Source organism: Marmota marmota, unplaced genomic scaffold (assembly GCF_001458135.2).
Source record: "Marmota marmota marmota unplaced genomic scaffold, marMar, whole genome shotgun sequence".
In the NCBI taxonomy this organism is placed as follows: Eukaryota; Metazoa; Chordata; class Mammalia; order Rodentia; family Sciuridae; genus Marmota; species Marmota marmota.
Genome location: NW_025999932.1, coordinates 24,715,646 through 24,735,378, shown reverse-complemented (window position 1 = coordinate 24,735,378; position 19,733 = coordinate 24,715,646). Strand labels below are relative to the sequence as shown.

Sequence of the window (19,733 nt, the reverse complement as noted above, 5' to 3'; positions counted from 1 at the left end):
AGAAACCAAAATTAACCCAAAATGTCTGGGAATATAAATCATATTTCAACAATAACCCTGAATGTGAAAGGTCTAAATCCATCAATTAAAAGACAGACTGAGAGATTGGATTTAAAAAAAAAAAACCAACAATATGTTGGCTTCAAGAGACTCATCTCACAGGAAAAGACATCCACAGACTGAAGGTGAAAGGGTGGGAAAGAAAGTACCATTCACATGGACCATGGAAACAAGCAGGGGTTTCCATCCTCATATCAGATAAAATGGTCTTCAAACCAAAGCTAGTGAAAAGAGATAAAGAAGGACATTTCATACTGCTTAAGGAATTCATCATCAACAAGACATAAAAATCATAAATATCTATGCTCCAAACAATGGGGGCATCTATGTATATCAAATAAACCCTTCTTAACAAAAGAATCAAATAGACCACAACACAATAATGCTTGGTAACTTTAATACACCTCTCTCACCACTGGATAGATCTTCCAAACAAAAACTAAACAAAGAAACTATAGAACTCAATAAAATAATCAATAATTTATACTTAACAGACATGTACAGAATATTCCATCTATCAATGAGCGAATACACTTTTTTCTCATCAGCAAAAGGCTCCTTCTCCAAAATAATCATGTTATATCAAAAAGCAAGTCTTAGCAAATACAAAAAAAATAGAGATACTACCCTGCATTCTATCTGACCATAATGTAATAAAAATAGAAATCAATGGTAAAATAAAAAATAGAAGTTACTCTAACACCTAGAGACTAAGTAATACACTATTGAATGATGCATGGATAACAGTAGACATCAGGGAGGAGATAAAAATATTCTTAGAGGTAAGTGAGAACTCCAATACAACATATCAAAATCTCTGGGACACTATGAAGGCAGTGCTATGAGGAAAGTTCATTGCATTAAGATCATTTGTTAAAAGAATAAAAAGTCAATAAATAAACAACCTGACATTACATCTCAAAACCCTAGAAATAGAACAAACCAATACCAAAAGAAGTAGAAGACAGGAAATAATTAAAATCAATGAAATTGAAACAAAAGAAACAATTTGAAAAATTGACAAAACAAAAAGGTGGTTTTATGAAAAAAATAAATAAAATTGACAAACCCTTAGCCACACTAATGAAAAGAAGGAGAGAAAAAACTCAAATTACTAAAATATGTGATAAAAAAGAAAATAACACAAAAGACATAATTGAAATACAGAAGACAATTAGAAACTATTTTGAAAATTTATACTCCAGTAAAATAGAAAACCTCAAAGACACCAACAAATTTCTAGAGGCATATGATCAACCCAGATTGAGTAAAGAGGACATATACAATTTAAACACATCAATTTCAAGCAAGGAAATAGAAGACATTATCAAAAGCCTACCATCCAAGAAAAGCCCTGGATCAGACAGATTCATAACTGGTTTCTACAAGATACAAAGAAGAATTAATACCAATACTCTGCAAATTATTCATGAAATGGAAAAGGAGGGAACCCTTCCAAACTCATTATATGAAGCTAATATCATCCTGATACCAAAACCAGGCAGAGACACATCAAGGAAAGAAAACTTCAGAGCAATATCCCTGATGAACATAGATGCAAAAATTCTCAATAAAATTCTGGCAAATCACATACAAAAACATATTAAAGAAATAGTGCACCATGATCAAGCGGGGTTTATTCCAGGGATGCAAGGTTGGTTCAACATACAGAAATTGATAAATGTAATTCATCACATCAATGGAATTAAAGATAAGAATCATATGATTATATCAATTGAGGCAGAGAAAGCATTTGACAAAATGCAGCACCCTTTCATGTTGAAAGCACTAGAAAAACTAGGGATAGCAGAAACATACCTCAATGTTGTAAAAGCTATCTATGTTAAACCCAAAGCGAACATCTTTCTAAATGGAGAAAAATTGGAAGCATTCCCACTAAAAACTGGAACAAGACAGAGATGCCCTCTTTTATACTTCAATTCAACATAGTCCTTGAAACTCTAGCCAGAGCAATTAGGCAGACAAAAGAAATTAAAGGGATTTGAATAGGAAAAGAAGGACTCAAAATATCATTATTTGCCAACAACATGATTCTATACTTAGAGGATCCAAAAAACTCCACCAGAAAACTTCTAAAATTAATAAACAAACTCAGCAAAGTGGCAGGATATAAAACCAATACCCATAATTCAAATGTATTTCTATACATCAGTGATGATGCCTCTGAAAGAGAAATTAGAAAAACGACCCCATTCATAATAACCTCAAAAAAAAAAAACACTTGAGAATCAATTTAACAAAAGAGGTGAAAGACCTCTCCGGTGAAAACTACTGAACACTAAAGAAATAAATTGAAGAAGACCTTAGAAGATGGAAAGATCTCCAATGGTCTTGGATTGGTAAAATTAATATTGTCAAAATGGCCATACTACCAAAAGCACTGTACAGATTCAATGGAATTCCAATTAAAATCCAAACATCATTTCTTATAGAAATAGAAAAATCCATCATGAAATTCATTTGGAAAAATAAGAGACCAAGAATAGCCAAAGCAATCCTTAGCAAGAAGAGTGAAGCAGGAGGCATCATAATACCAGACCTTAAACTACACTACAAAGCTACAGTAATAAAAACGTCATGGTATTGGCACCAAAATGGACATGTAGATCAATGGTATAGAATAGAAGACACAGAGACAAATCCACATAAATACAGTTATCTCATACTAGACAAAGGTGCCAAAAACATACTTTGGAGAAAAGATAGCTTCTTCAACAAAAGGTGCTGGGAGAACTGGAAATCCATATGCAGCAAAGTGAAAATAAACCCCTACTTCTCACCATGCACAAAACTCAACTCAAAGTGGATCAAGTACCTAGGAATTTGTCTAGATAATAGAGGAAAAAGTAGGTCCAAATCTTTATCATGTCGGATTAGGCCCTGGCTTCCTTAATAACACTCCTAAAGTGCAAGAAATAAAATCAAGAATTAACAAATGGGATGGATTCAAACTTAAGAGCTTCTTCTTAGCAAAAGAACCAATGAATTAGTTGAACAGACAGCCTACATTTGGGGAGCAAATTTTTGCCACAAGCACATCAGATAGAGCACTAATCTCCAGGCCAGATAAAGAACTCAAAAAGTTCAACACCAAAAACACAAAAACAAAAACAAAAAACAAACAAAACAAAACAAAACAAAAAAAACCAAACAACCCAATCAATAAAATGGGCTAAGGAACTGAACAGACACTTCTCAGAAGAAGATATACACTTGATCAATAAATATATGAAAAAATGTTCAACATCTCTAGTAATTAAAGAAATGCAAATCAAAAATACTCTTTAAGATTTTATCTCATGCCAGTCAGAATAGCAGCTATCAAGAATACAGACAACAATAAATGTTGGCAAGGATGTGGGGAAAAGGCACACTCATACATTGCTGGTAGGACTGCAAATTGGTGCAACCAATCTGGAAAGCAGTATGGAGATTCCTTAGAAAACTTGGAATAGAACTACCCTTTGGCATATACCCAAAGGACTTAAAATCAGCATACACTATAGTAACACAGCCACATCAATGTTCATAGCAGCCTAATTCACAATAGCTAAACTGTGGAAGCAACCTAGATGCCCTTTGGTAGATAAATGGATAAAGAAACTGTGGCATATATACACAATAGAATATTATATAGCATTAAAAGAGAATAAAATTATGGCATTTGCAGGTAAATGGATGAAGTTGGAGAATATCATGCTAAGTGAAGTAAGCCAATCCCCAAAAAACAAAGGCCAAATGTGGATGCTGCTCCATAATGGGGGGGCTAGGGAAGAATGGAGGTACTTTGATTGGGCAATGGGGGGTGGGAGGAGAGGGGGTATGGGGTCAGGAAAGATTGTGGAATGAGGTGGACATCATTATCCTAGGTTCATGTATGACTGCACATCTGGTGCATCCTTACATCATCAGAGAAATGAAAAGTTGTGCTACATTTGTGTACAATGAATCAAAATGCATTCTGCTGTCATATATACATAGTTAGAATAAATAAATAAGTTAATTTAAAAAATTAAAAAATAATAATAAATGCTGGTGAGGATGTGGAGAAAAAGGAACTGTTTTACACTGTTGGTGGGACTGTAAATTAGTACAACCATTATGGAAATCAGTATGGAGTTTCCTCAAAAGATTAGGCATGAAACCACCATATGACCCAGCCACATCACTTCTCAGTATTTATCTTGAAAAATAAAGTCATCTTACTATAGTGATGCATGTGTACTGATGTTTATAGCAGCACAATTCACAATAACCTAACTATGGAGACAGCCTAGTTGTCCATCGCCGGATTAATGGATAAAGAAGATGTGGTATATGTACACTATGGGGTTTTTATTCAGTCACACACACACACACGAGCACACACACACACAATGAAATTATGTCATTTGCAGGAAAGTAGATGGAATATGATTATGTTAAGCAAAATAAGCCAAACTCAGGTCAAGGGTTGTTATGTGTTCTCTTATATGTGAAAGCTAGAGAAAAAAAAAAGGGAAAGAAAGGTGGGGGTGGATCTCTTGAAAGTCAAAGGGAGATCAGTAGAGGAAAGGGATTAAGGGGTGGGAGGTGGAGAGGGAGCAGGGAAGTGCTGGGGGGTGATACTGGCCAAATTATACTGTTATATTGTGTACATGTATGAATATGTAACAACAAATCCCATCCTTATGTATGACTATAATGTACCAATGAAAATGTGGGAAAAGTAGGGCTGGGCATATAGCTCAGGTGGTAGAGTGCTTGCCTTGCATGAACAAAGCCCTGGGTTCAATCCCCAGCACCACAAACACACACACACACACACAAAAAAAAAGTGGAAAAAAAATAAACACTAGGTACAGCACTAAGAACAAAATAATAGTTATTTTTAGATTTTGGAATATTTGCATACACAAAAAGAGATCTTTTGAGGATGGAACCCAAATCTATACCTTAAAATTCATCTTATGTTTCACATACATCTCATATATGTAACTTGAGGAAATTGCATGTAGCATTTTGTAGTGTGACTGTGTTTTGACTATTACCTGTAACATGAGATCAGGTGTGAAATTTTCAACTTGTGGCATCATGTTGGTGCTTAAAATGTTTGGGAGTTTGGAGGAGCATTTCAGAGTTTGGATTTTCAGATTAGAGATGCTTAGCCTGTATTACAAAGTGTCACAAAATTTGGAACATTTATTAAAAAATACAGTCATAGGAATTAAGATTGTGACTATCACAGTGATTGATTTGTATTTTTAATGAAATTAAATTCAAGAATTTACTGTGTAATTACCATGTGCTCATCGTGTGCTTGTGGACAAAACCATATAGGAGACATCCTGAATCTTCAGTATTATCCAAGAACTGAGATCTTTTCCCTTTGTTGCTGGGACCTGAGGACTGGTTGGCTACAGGTGCAGAAAGGGAAGAAGCCAACATCTCACTGGGGATCTGAGCATGGGGCCTCTGGACAGTGGGAATGGCCAGGTCACCAGTGTTAATCAGGAAATCAGAGGGCAAGTGGGTGTCCATTTTTGTACAGAATGTTAAAGTAATGGTTTTCAAAGGTAAAAGTTCTACTTGTAGCCAGGAAGCAGGCAATAAAGAGATGTGCTCAAGGTCATTCCCAAGTGACCTTCATTCAAGCTTCCCCATGAAACACTGTGGCTTCTCTCCTGTACTGATTTGTTTAGTCCAACTCAGTAAAAGGATTAAATTATTTTTTCTCCTTTCTGGATTTTCATGGGCAGATTCTACTTATCAGTTTTTAGGTGAATTTTAAAATTGTGACAAGATAGACATGACATAAAATTTATACCTGTGGCCATTTGGAGGTAACACAGCTCAGAGACATTTTTACATTCATATTGCTACATAACCATCCATCTGCAGAACTTTTTCATCACCCCACACTGAAACTCTCCCCATTGCATGGTAAGATCTCAATTTTTTCTCTCCAGAATCCCCTGGTTATCACCATTCTAGTTGCTGCCAATAGCTTCCTCAAAATTTATATAAATAGTTCAGGTGTGATGGCACAAACCTGTAATACCAGGGTCTCAGAGGCTAAAGCAGGAGGATTGCAAGTTGAAGGCCAGCATGGGCAATTCAGTGACACAGTCTCAAAATAAAAATAAAATAAAATAAAATAAAAGGGCTGTGGATGTAGCTCAATGGTAGAGTGTCTTGGGTTTAATCCCCAGTAAAACACACACACACACACACACACACAAAACATACAATAGGAATAGCTACCCAAAGGGTGTGTCCTAATGGTGTTGGGAACTCAGTTATGTTTTTCCAGAACTCCGTACAGATCTCAAAACCAAGAGTGCACATACTGCAACAAGGATGGACCTTGAAGACACCGTGTTGGTGAAATGGGCCCACTGAGGACAGACACAGTGGGATTCCACTCTAGGAGCTACCAGGGGTGGTCAAACTCAGGGACAGAATGTAAAAGGGGAGGTGGCCAGGAACTGGGGGGAGAAGGCAATGGGGGTTATCATTGAATAGATCTAGAGTTTCAGTTTCACAAGATAAAAAAGTTCAGGAGATGAATGGTAGTGGTGATTACACAATGATATGAGTGTTAAGGTCACTGAACTGATGATTCAGACTAAAATTGATCAAAATAGCACATTTCTAAATATGTATTTTATATTTAAGAATTTATTATATTTATATTTTATGAAAATAAAAATAGAAAAAAATTTAAAAAGAAAAACCAAAAACAAAAGACAAAAATAACCAAGAGTATAAGAAAATTGGGGAGATTCCTATAATGTTTCAAGGGTACCCCATTCTAAGATATTGTCCCTGAAGCCATGGAGAGTAGGAATTAGATCTGACTTGACAATTCTTTGGGGCACTACACATTTGGACATCACTACAGAATCCCTGTCACATCATGACCCCAGCAAAGTTCTGGGAGAGCAATGCCTTTCATTTTGTGAACACCCACTCCAGACATGACCAGAGCCTTTGGGGTTTCACTGAGCCTGAAGCCTGTTGTAAATATAAACTGATCTTTAGTAAGCTCTCCAAAACAATATTGTGGAATTTGCAGTGGCTGGTTCTGTTCCTAAGCCTGGCAAGCTCTCTCTTAGGGCTTATTGCAAAAGAGTTGTACACACCCATCTTTCCTCCCACACATCAACTGAGTCAATTCAGAAGCTTCTCTTATTTCTTTCACACTCCTGACCCTACAAAAAATTTGGGCCTCATGATTCCTTACTCCATTCCTTTGAGTTGTTTCTCTTAGTGGGAAAAAAAAATCTCATATATTAGCAAAATAATCTTTGGTTCCTTTTCTATGTCAATAAAAGAAGCTATGATTAAAGTAACCCAAGTCATCTTCAGTGAGAACTAAGGTATCAAGTATGTAACATTGCCTAAGAAGTGTTAATTAGCTTCTATCACTGCCATGGGCAAAGGAAAGAGGTGGCTGAACATAGGAGGTCCTGTCACATGGCAGTTCTATTAGGAAATATGGCCTGGGTAAAACAATAGCCCAAGGCAAGCTACATATAGAGACAAAATAGGAAGATGCCTTTTTTCAATTCAAGTAGATTCAAAAGTTGAGAAAGTGGCCATCGCAAATCATGTACCAATGTAGCCAAACTCAAATTCTGAGAGGTTATAATTCAGTATGAATTGCTTGTGTGCCATGGACTTAAAAACATTTTCCTAACATGTAACCCGATTTACAATGTCTGCAAAGGTGGCTTAGTTATTTTTAAATTTTAAAATAAAATGATTCTCACCAAGAAAATCAGAATTGACTTTGATGAGTGCAAACAATGTTGAATTGATAACTAGTTGTTTGATAACTAGGAAACCAAAACAAAATAAGAATTTAACCCAAGTTCTCTGTGTGTAGGCAGAGTTGAGACTTGGGCTCCTCCAGAGCGAAGGTTAGTCTCAGTCACATTCCTCTTAGGGAGACCACAAAAGAAGGCAGCCAGAGGTACTTTGTTGAATTTCATTTTAGAAAGATCACTGTCTACATTGTATCAAGTATTGCCTCATTTTACCTGTAAAATCAATCAGGTAAAACTATAAAGAGTAATTAGAAAACCCGTCTCCCTGACACCATCTTAATTTTCCCATCTATGATAATAACAATTTTACGATACCCTGTCACTGTACTAATGTGAATGTCAACTAAGGAAAATCCACTGGGATTGAGTCAAATAAACCAGCAATGAGTTTTATCCTCATGTCTTGATTGTCTGCCAACCACCTGGATTAATTCCACCTAGGCTAGTGGAGTTGGGGGACCATTCATCTTGGGCTTTGTGGGTAGGGGTCAGAGATCAAACTTGTAGCCTCCAGACCTTTTACAATCAGAATTAATTCACTCATGAGGGTGGAACCCTTATGATCTGAACAGCTTCCATTAAACCCCATGTTCCAACATTGCTGCATTGAGCTTTTAATTTTCAACATGTTCCTTTTGGGGGACACGTTCAGACCACAGCAACAGGTGTCTTTAAAGTTCTATATAAATTCCATGAGAGCAGAGGCTATTACCCTACCCTGACAATCCCAGCCCAGTGCTTAGTATTCTACACAGCACATATAGATACTCAAGAAATCTTTGAGGAATTAATAAATAAAAACTTCAGGATTCCAGGCCCTTAAATCATAATTCTTGGAATAAAAAATCTACCAAGACCCAAGTAACAAGAATTATTAGCAAAAGAAAACATCCCTAAACTCTTGGTGTTTGGAGGAGGTAGCCCTATCAGGACCAAGAATCTTCTCTCAATGTCCCCTTGGTCTTTGTAAAACAATTAGGAAGGAGTGGTCATATATTTCTATTTCTAAAATTTCTGCTGTGTAGAGCAGGCTTATTGGAGCTCTCTTAGGAATAATTGTGAAGTTGGACTCAGTTGTTTATTGTGTGTGTGTGTGTGTGTGTGTGTATAAATACAGAAAAATAAAACAAATTCATTAACATTTTTTTTTTTACCAAATACAAAGTGATAAAAACTATCTTCTTGATCAAATTTTAAACAGGCTCCGCAAAGTCCTCTTTTTGACTAGGCCTTTTCCTGGGCTTTGTCTTCATCCTGGAAATATGTAGCAAGAATTGTTCCCCAACCCACCCTTGATATCTGATCGCCCTGGCCTACCTTCTGCAAGAATCCCATCAAGTCAGGTCACAAGAATCCCCTTACCCTTGATCTCTTCCCTTAGTAATTTTCTATCCACTGACCCTATCACTCTGCTCCTTGGCTATAAACCCCCAGCCATCCCTGCTGTAATCAGAGTTGAGCCCCTTCTCTCACCCCTATTGCAAAGTCCTGATGCTTATCACAATAGTCCTGAATAGTCTTCCTTATCATTTAAACTGGTGTCAGAATATTTTTTTTTCTTTAACAAAGGGAATTATTTTATCTGGTGAGGGCCCTATACCTTGACATGTTCTTTCGTTTGTTCTTTTGTTCATTCTATACATGCATTGTCCAAAATGGAATTTTAAATTGGTTCACTCAATCCATTCTTTGAAAGCATTCTGAGTAGGTAATTCCTCTATCCTTCCTCCCTTGGGCTACTGTGGATTTTCATGAAATGTGCTATATACACTAAAATGTTTGAGACAGAGGGCAGAGTTTACCTTGTCCAGTGTGGAACAATACTAGGAAATGTTTATCAAATAATCATGTCTTTCTCCTAGGAGGTGAGAGAGTCTTTCTCGTCTGGTAAACTTTGACTCTGTGTGTGAAAAAGATGGTGTTTGGGGTGCTGCTAGTGGTGCCATCACTGATTGGGCACACAGCTGCTCTATGCTGCAGTTAATTCATCCCTCAGCTTGGGTAGAAGGACAGCCACAGTGAGGGGAGGATTCCAGGGTCAGTAGGCAACAGACACTCTGAATTAAAGACTTTCGTGATAAGGAATATTGGGAGCTACTGCAAAGTGTGAATGGGATGGGAGAGGGGTGGCTGAAGAACTTCTCTATCCCCCCTTCATCTCCTTCCCTGGAGAGTAAAGAAAGATAAGTAAGAAAATGTAACAAAGAAAGTAATGGGAAACTTCTTGGTTGTCCTTCTCATCTCTATTTTCTGACCACCTCCTGCCTAGGCATTTAGATCACAAGGACATCTTAGGGATCTGTAGGTATGGAGCAGCCAGCACCCAGGCCTGCTCTGAGAATCACTGAGGAGTGATGGGACAGAGGCCAGAAGAGTTACTATGTGTGGGTCACAGGGACAGTGAAATCAGATGTGATCTTGTTGGGCCATAGCAGTTCAGCAGCACTGCCTACTATTCTTAGAAATGTTGGCACATTTTAGCCTATGTGGTGATGCTGCTGAGAGCATCCTTATCTCAAACTGACAAGCTGTAGCCCGGTAGCCTGTGTTGGTCTTGCTCCCTGCTAGAACCCGGAGCACAGCAGTGTCTGGCCCACTATGGACTCTGAATAAAAATGTAATGAAGGATTGAATCTGACTGGGATTGAGCTTAAAACTTGATGGAAACACTAGGGCTACATACTGATAAGGTAGTCTCCCCTTTTGCATTTTTAAAACTACAGCTAGATATTTTTAGGCCACCAACAGCAAGAGATATGATCTGTTTTCAGCTAGAAATAACTGTTAAAGGCAGGTGATTAAAATGAAGACAGGCTAGGAGCATGGGTGACTGAGGACCAAAGCTGGGGGCTGCCATGTTTGAAGATCTCCAGGCTGACAGACAAGGCTGTGTCTCATGGAAGCACTGGATATCTGCAGTGCCTGTCCCTGGTGAGGTGTTATCAGCTGTGCAGAGGCCTCATGTACCCAAGCCCTGTTAGGACTGAAGGTAAGAGGCACAAACCACACAGAACATAATCCTTAGCTATCACAGGTAATGTGATAGCTTTTTTTTTGGTGGTGCTGGGGAAGGAACTTAGGGCCTCATGCATGCCAGACAAGTGCTCTACCACTGAGTTACATCCCCAGTCCAAGGTCTTTAATTCTTTAGCTCTTTTTAAAATTTATTTATCACTAGTGCATTATAATTATACATAATAGTGGAGATTATTATGCCATATTCATACATGCACACAATTGGGTCAATCTCATTCTCCAGCATCTTCCCTTAATCCTTTAGCTCCGGAGGGGTCCAGACTCTCTTAATGGATGTGGAAATTCATTACATGGTTTGTATTGAACAATTCTTATCACCTGTTTGGGTACCCCCTCTCTTGGTGCTAAAACATTATCAGAGCGTGAAGGAACATATGAAGTACTGCATCTGAGGATACTTTCTTCTGGACAAAATGTAACAGGTCAGCTTCTGGGTTACAAAAAAGTTGATTTTTTTTTTTTTTAGGCAAAAATAATGGTGATTATATCAGAAAATACAGATAATACTAGAAGATAATACCAGAAGTTCAAAGGACATAGGGTTTTTCCTGAGCTTAGAAAAGTAATGGACTTCACCATTACTTTGTTTTGATACAAAAATATCTTTTCCATTGGAAGAGAAGATTCTTCTCTTGGCCATGTATTTTTCTCCATATTGTCTACTTCTCACAAAATATAGCTGCACAAAGAGGGTGTTTCATAAATACAGAATTTTTCCTCCTTTACTTTGGGGATTTTTCTGTGGTCTGATAAAAAAAAAAGAAACATTCATTAGCTTAAAAGCATTTTCAACATGCAACTCCACTCCAGGTTTAATTATATACAATATAGGTCACCTTATTTTAAAAGGGCCCGAAAGTGGCTGTCCCTGAACTACTTTATAAATTCTGCATGATTCAGTTTCACTTTCAGAGAGAGAACAGGCAGTTAGAAGTTAAAGACAAATGCTTCCTCCATGTAAGTAGCCTGTAGATGATTTTCCAGGGAGATGGAACTGGGAGAGGGAACTGGGAGATGCTGGGCCTCCAGGTCCTGCATCTCCCTTCCCAGCTGATTTGCAAAGTGAACCTCTCCCTCTGCACAGCTCTTGCCTTGGTGTTGGGGATGGGGGAGACTCTCCTCTCCCTAGGTTCCCATGTGAGCACCTTCTGAAAGAATCTAAAACAACAAGGATGGTTCTGTCACCTGAAAGACAGGAAGGAAGATAGCACAGGTCTGATGTAGCAGAAACGTAAAACAGAGTCCCAGGATGAGACATCTTTCCAGTACAGGAAGCTGTGGTCTTATTGGTGACTCCCAAAGTGCTGTGTGTTAAAGGCTTGGCACCCACTGGTGGTGCTGTTAGGAGGTGGTGACACCTGTAAGAGGTGGAGCCCAGTAGGAGGTCTTCTGGTCATCGGAGGTCTTTTGCCCTTGACCTGGCCCTTCCTTTCTCTCTTTCACTTCTTGGCTGCCATGGGGTGAGTAGCTTTGCTCCACTGCGTGCTCCCTGCCACCACGTTCTGTCTCGCCACAGGCACAAAAACAAGGGGCCAACTGACCATGGGCTGGAGCCTCTGAAACCATGAGACCAAGTGAACATTTCCTCTTTTCCAGTTGGTTACCTTGTGTATTTCATTATAGTAATGGAAAGCTGACTAGCACAGGGACACTGTTTATTTAAAGCAAAGGACATTTTTGTATGTGAACCCAGATCAAGACGAGTCTTATTCATTCTTCTCTTAGCACTACCTCTCTGCCTTGGGTGGCAAAGTTGTCAATTTCTCTTGCTATAGAACCTCCAGATGAGTTTGCAGGTTCACTTTGGCTACCCTGATATATGAGATTACAAAGGAGTCTGCCAATTCATATGCTGGAAATTTAATCCACAGTGTACTGGGTGTTGGGAGGTGGGGCCTAATGAGAGATATTTTGGCCACAAGAGCGCTGATCTCTGAATGGATTAACATTGCTACAAGAAGTGTTTTTGGGAGTAAGGCCTCCTCTTTGGCCCTTCTGTATTTTGTTATGAAATAAAATAGCACTAAGGCCTTTGTCAGAGACTTGTGCTTTGATTTTCATTTCCCTCCAGGAATGTGAGAAATAAACTTCTGTTCCTTATAAATCACTTAGTTTTTGGTATTCTGTTATCGTAGCAAAAGCCAGACAGAGACAGTCAAAACAGACAATATGTTTCCTTTTCCCTTAGACCCTCACACCTATTTTAAAATATAATTCTTTGCTAAAATGGCTATTAGGCACTATAATATCTAAAGCTCTTCCTGGGGTGTCAGACATTTGTATACATATTCAACTTTTATGTCACTTGAACATATATTTGCTATTTGCCATGAGTGGTCTGTCTGTGAGGATCAGAAGCAGCCAATGAAATAGAAAATCCTTAAGCTCCCCAAATATATATCTCATCTTCAAAAACATGTCTGCATTGAGTGGCTGGACTCCTAGATTCATTGTTATATAATATATACACTGTATTCTACAAGCATCTACAATTTCACTGCTCCCCAACACAGAAAAGTATTTATCCTGACTTTGTTCTCCTGCTCATGATGCTGTATTGCTATCTGGCCTCCCATTCGTCGGGAGTCTGCCAGGTTTCTCTTATTTGAGCCTCACTTTTTGCAGGAAGCCCCTCCGCTCATTTCCACGGTACCTCAATCTTTGGTAGTTAATTGTCTGCTGACTTATATTTTCCCACTGTGTTAAGTGTTCAGCTAATCTCACCAATGAGGCATACTCTAAGGGAAAGCCCTGTGTCTTACATGCAGGAAGACTGTCTTTGGACCCATCCTATGAAGGCTCACAGAAGGTGCTTAAACAGTCACTTCTTAAAGTTGGTGTCGGACAAAAGGTGCTAGCTAGTGGTTTTAAGAGGCCCAGCACTATCTGACCTACTTAACATCTCCAACTCTGCAGCCTAAGAGCCTAATCCATGAATCTCTTTGAATTCCCGTCTTCTCACCATTTCTGTATGAATGGGGTGACCTGTTCATCAACACAGTCCCCAGCCAGAGACTTCAACCTCATCCTTGGCACCCCTCTTTTCTTTACCCCTACTCCATATGTCACCCCTCCTACAAAACTTACCTCCCACATCTCTCTCCAACCACCCATCATCTTCTCTCCATTCCACATCCACCACATGGGTCCAGGCCCATCACCCATTGCCATGTAGACTACTGCCCTGGCCTCCTGTTGGTCTCCTTGTCCATCTGTTCAGATCACCCTCTACTCAGGGGCTCCCTTTCACTTTCTGATAAGGACTGGGGTCCCATCACTGCTGAGGGTCTGCAAGGTCTGGCTGATCAACCCCTCCCCCGCCGAGGCCGCTGGTCTCCCCTGGCCTCCTTCCAACTCCATGTGCCTCCATGTCTCTCTCTCAGTACTTTTCACGTGCACTCCCCCACCCCAACCTGCTGGCATTATTGCTCCTGGACCATTTTCTCACTTCCTTGGGGGAAGTGACCACTTCCCTGACCTCCCGGACCTAGACACACTCCCCCAGATGGCCTTTGTATTAAAAGACTCCAAGGTCCATGAGGGTACTTGCTCTGCCTTGTGTGCCCAGTTTCCAGCCCAGAGCAGACATTCACTTATGACTTTGTGAATCAGTAGTCATCAGCATGGAGTGACAGTATTTCAAACCCTGGTCATGTTTGTAATCTCAAGTCACCCAGATGATAGACTCGTTTTATTGAAACAGAGAGATAGTCTTTCCTGATGATCAGAGCTGGGACAGACTTCTGATTCCCAATTTTGTGCTTTCTCTACATTGCGTTCCTCGCTTAGTTGTACTAAGTATCATTCCAAACCCAGACTAGTAGGAGGCATGTGGAACGTCACCACGAACACAGGCTCTTAACGTTCTAGCCATCTGCTTCTGATCCTGGCCCTGCTTTCATTTCCTTGTGTGTCTTTAGGCAAAGTCATTCATCTCTCTCAGCCAGTGACAGTGCCTACCACAGGGTTGATGAGCGAATTAAACAGGACAATGTGTGGTGAGCACCTACCCAAGTGTGTGCCACAGAGTAAGCGTATATAAACGTCAGCTGACAGTACTAATGAATGGACGCTATGCCTTCTTCTTAGCTCAATGCTTGTAAGTAATCTTACACTTTGGCAGGTTATTTTCTGTACTGCAACCTTGCTGTAAGCGTTTGTAGCTTCTGATTATGTAGTATCAACCTCTTCAGTCTCATTGTGTTAGGGAATTTTGCCTCCCTTGGCTTGTCTCAGTTGCAGACTTTCTCCTCTCAGCCTAGTCTACTTTGCCCTGAATTTTTTCCTGGCAAGGAACCTCCTCTCTCCTCATAAGTACCAGCTCCTGCATCTGGGCAGAAGCCCAGATGTCTGTTCCTTTAGGACCCCAGTTATAGATGACCAGCTGCAGAAAGGAGGATTCTAGCAGCTGCAGATTCTAATTTGGGTCATTTCACCTCCTTCTTCCCTTGCTTATAGCACGATCTTCCTAAAAGCTAATGTCCATTTTCCTAGAAGGGAAAGCAAAAGTGTAAAGTCACAGCCCTCACCCGGCCTAGGAGCTGCTTAAACTGCATCCATTTCTTCTTCACTGTCAGGCAGAGCACCCATGAATCCGTCCCTGTGACTTGAGTCCCCTCTTGTAGCACCATAATTGAACTTACTAGAAATAGAAAGTAACAAGATGACCAACATGTCACAACTCACTGGGAATGCCAGGTCAAACCGCCAGAGAAAGGAGGGGAGGTGGAGGAATCCCCCTTTTCCTGGGAGCTCCCCACGTTGAACTGTTGTCTGTAAAGAAGCAGCAAGTGTTACCACGTCGACAACAACACAGACTCACTGAAGTGCACACGAGTTCACCATCTGAAACCATCACCTAGTGCTCACTGACGGTCACCACCGTCCAAAGTCAGGGCCACGTTGGCCATTCTGATGCCAGCATTCCCTGAGCAGGACATCATCTCTGCAAGGTTTTCTACCTCCCCTGCCAGGGGCAAGGGTGCCCTAATAACTGAGTGACAGGCTGCCTGTGGTCACTTCTTGTGAGAGGCAGTGGGGCCAGAGGGAAAGAGCACAGGGGAGGGCCAGACGCTTTCCAATCCTGTGCTGCTGCTCCTTAGGTCTTAGCGTCTCTGAGGTCCAGGTTTCCATCTGGAAGACGGTCTCCTGTACAGGATGTGTGATCACCCTGGGGCCTCGTCTAGAGGCTAGGACACAGAGTTGGTCTTCCATACCTGTGGGCACCACACCCACACATCCAACCAACTATGATTGAAAATATTAGGAAAAACACAAAAAACCCAAACAGGAATAAACCTCTCCTTTACTGAAGATATTCAGTTCTTTGTCACGATTCCCTAAACAACACGTATGACAAGTTTTTCCACAGCATTTGCCTTTTATGAGGTGCCATATGTAGTTTAGAGATCATTTAGAGTGCACAGCAGGATGTGCATGGGTTCTAGGTGAACACCACACCATGTTACATAAAGGACATGAGCTTCTGTGGATTCAGGTGCCCTCAGGAGATGCTGGAAGCAATCCTCTAAGAATAAGAGGGATCGCAGTGGCACACACCTGTAATCCCTCACCAGAGCCAGTGCTGTCCTCTTTGGAGTTTCCACCTTTAAAACTGTGAGCTAAATAAGCCACATTTGATTATTATAAAATATCCAACCTCAGGTCTTTCATTATAGTAATAGAAAACAGACTTATATACTTCCCCTTCCAAGCTTGGATCATTTCCACCTAATCGAGAGTGAAGGGAGCCTGAAGATCAATTTCATCCTGGATTCACTGACCATTTCAAATCTTTATATGTCTGTCACCTTTTTCAGTGCGAAGCTGAGCTCCATGGCCACTGCAATGAGAGTCACCTGTGTGCCTAATACAGGAGGGCAAGAGCACACTAGGGAATGCAGCCAGCCTCAGATGCCATCTGTTCCTGTGAAGTGGGACACCCACCCCATCAAACACTAGTAAGTTGCCTTCCCTGGGAATTTCAAATGAGTATTTCAAATCCTAAAGGGGACCATAAGAAAATGACTATGGGAATTGTGATCTTTTCTTTTCCTAAAATTTATTTTAAAAATTTACATAAGCAGTTGAATCTGTTGTTGACTTTTTTTGCATATATAGTACTAAAATTTTAAAATCATCTATAAATGATAAAATGAGCACCACAATCAGAATACAAAATATAATTTCCTCTTATCCTGGCAGCTACTAAGCTGTTGTCTGGCAGGGGAGTTTTGTCTTTCTGAAAATGTCATATAAATGGAATTGAATAATAGTAACCCCTGGAGACTGGCTTCTATCACTCAGGACAGTGGCTTTGAGAATCATCCCAGTTGTGGTGTGTAATCACTGCTAACTCCACTTTAATGTCTGGAGGAATAATCCCCATTTCATTCCTGAAGCTGGAGATGTTGACCTTCTTTTGGTCACTTTTATCACAGGTTTGTCAATTTTATTGCTCATTTCAAAGGTCCAGCTTTTAATTTCATTGATTTTATCCATTATTTTTTTCTGTTTTCTATTTCATTGATTTCTTCTTCCATCTTTATTATTTCCTTCCTGCATTTGATTTGTGTTTGTTTTGTTTTTCTCCTTTCTTGAGGATTAGATGATTGATCCGAGAACTTTCTTCTTTTCTATTTGTAATATGAAAAATACTAGATATTAATGCTCTGAGTATCTTTATAACCACCACTTGGCACAAATTCCACAAATTTTGACATGCTGTATTTCCATTTTTCTTCAGTTGAAATATTTCCTAATTTTCCTTAAGACTTCCTCTTTGACCCATGGTTTATTTAGAAGTGTACTCTTGACCATCTGAGTGTTTGAGAGATTTTCCTGTAATCTTTCTCATTGGTTTTTTTTAAATTTCATCATGGTCAGATAATTTACTTTCCATGATTTTAATTCTTTCAAGTTTCTTAGTTTTCTAACAAAGAATATGTTCTATCTTGGCAAATGCTCCATGTGTATGTGAAAAGCATGTGTATTCTGCTGCTGCTGGTGGGAGTATTTGCTGAACATCAGCAGCATCCTATCTGTTGGTGGTATTACTCAGTTCTTCCATATCCTTGCTAATCTTTTGTCTACTGCTTCTGTTTGGTAATGCGAGGGAGGTATTGAAGTCCCCCAAATAATTTTGAATTCATCTATTTTTCTTTTTAGTTTTTTTTCTTGATATACTTACAAAATCTATAGTTAGATGTAAACATCTTTAGGGTTGTTAAGCCTGCTTGGTGAATGGACCCTTTGGTCATTAAGTAATATTCCTCTTTATCCCTGGTAATTCCTTCTGCTTTGAAACCTGCTCTGATACTCATAGAGCCACTCACTCCAGTTTGTTTTGATGTATGGCTTCCTGCCACATCTTTTTCCATCCCTTTACTTTTTTTTTTGGAGGGGGGCATGCTCCGGACTGAGCGTAGAACTCTGCTCATGCTAGGCAAATTCCCTACTACTGAGCTGCAACCCCAGACCCTTTTGCTTTTAACCTTAATATACTGTTATGATTGAATCATTTTCTTGTTGACAACATATCGGTCGTGCTGTTTTAGCCATACTTTGACCATCTTGGTCTTTGAATTGGTGCATTTAAACCAGAGATCAGCAAAGTCTTCCTATAAAGGGACAGGATTTGAAGCCGTGTGGCCTATAGGTCTGTTGTACTACCCAGCTTTACTCATGTAGTGAGAAAAAGGCTGCCGACTAAGTAAGGAATGAATGTGGCTGTGTTCCAATAAGACTTCAAATACAAAAGCAGGTTTGGACCAGGGCCACGTTTGCTCACCACTAGTTTAAATCATTACATTATTTACATGTTTAAATTTATATCTGCCATTGAATCGTTTTCTGATTGTACTCCTCACCACCTCCTTTTTTTAAATTCTGGAGATTTATTTTGGATAAAATGATTGAAGACAGATTATAATGATGCATTGTATAAAGATACTAGAAAGTAGTTTAAGAACGTATTTTAAGTAGGGTTCTTACATACTCATAAATAAGTTTGCTCCCAAACCAGCTGGGTGGGGCTGGCTGCCTTCTGCTCAAGCGGAGATACTTTCTTCTCAAAAAAGTACAATTCATGAGTGTGGAGCTGAAGTCCCTCATATAAAATAAAATAGTTCCTTTTTTTCCCCAAAAGAAACAACATCATTACACTACTACATCTTTCTAGTTCTGCAAATCTGAAGCAATCAATCATCCATTAAATGCATAAATACTTTCTACCCAAAATATTTGTAATATTATGCAGAGACACAAATCTCCCACACCGACATAGGTCAATCCGTGTTCTCAGCAAAGCAACAAGCGCTTTAGCTATTTTCATGGCGTAGGTTATGATTCCACTTTATGAACCTGCACCAGACCAGACCAAGAAACAACAGCTGCCAACCGTCTAGTCGAACCAGGACAGCGGACAAGAACACAGCCCCCGGGCTGTCTCCAGCTTTCCTCTTCCCAGAGGCAAGTCCTTGACTTCAGATCCAACATGTCTCCCGCCCCCTCGTTTCCCCAGGCAGCGCAGCTTCTGAGAACTCTTCACCATAGTCTTGGTTTTCTTCCCCATCCTGACATCTTGAAGATGCTGAGTTTGAGAGCAACTCTGACCCCAGCTACAGAGAACCTGGGACAGTCTGGGCTTTCCCTACCAAGTAGTGCCCCAAGTTCGTCTTTCCTGGACTGTCTAGGTGGCCTTGTCTTTCCATCCCTGTCACTGTCTATGCGTCTCATTCTCCAAAATTGTGCACTAAACATCTTAGTAGTTTGAGGCATCCTGGGCTCCTGTGTATTTTTTTCTTT

The 19,733-nt window shown here is 39.8% G+C and overlaps 1 protein-coding gene and 1 long non-coding RNA gene across 5 annotated transcripts in view; one reads left to right on the top strand and one right to left on the bottom strand.

Annotated features, from left to right (window-relative positions):
* Positions 1-19,733, bottom strand: part of Mtus2 (microtubule associated scaffold protein 2) — a 567,575-nt gene that overhangs the window by 98,554 nt on the left and 449,288 nt on the right. The gene's annotated exons all lie outside the window — the stretch shown is intronic.
* The window catches only part of LOC125616101, a 67,859-nt gene that overhangs the window by 33,319 nt on the left and 14,807 nt on the right, over positions 1-19,733 (top strand). Inside the window, exon 3 of one of the 2 annotated variants that reach the window (XR_007346729.1) lies at positions 16,748-16,888. This is a non-coding gene — a long non-coding RNA (uncharacterized LOC125616101). Of the gene's footprint in view, positions 1-16,747; positions 18,089-19,733 lie in introns of those variants that run through there. The other variant, XR_007346727.1, reaches the window with a different exon arrangement.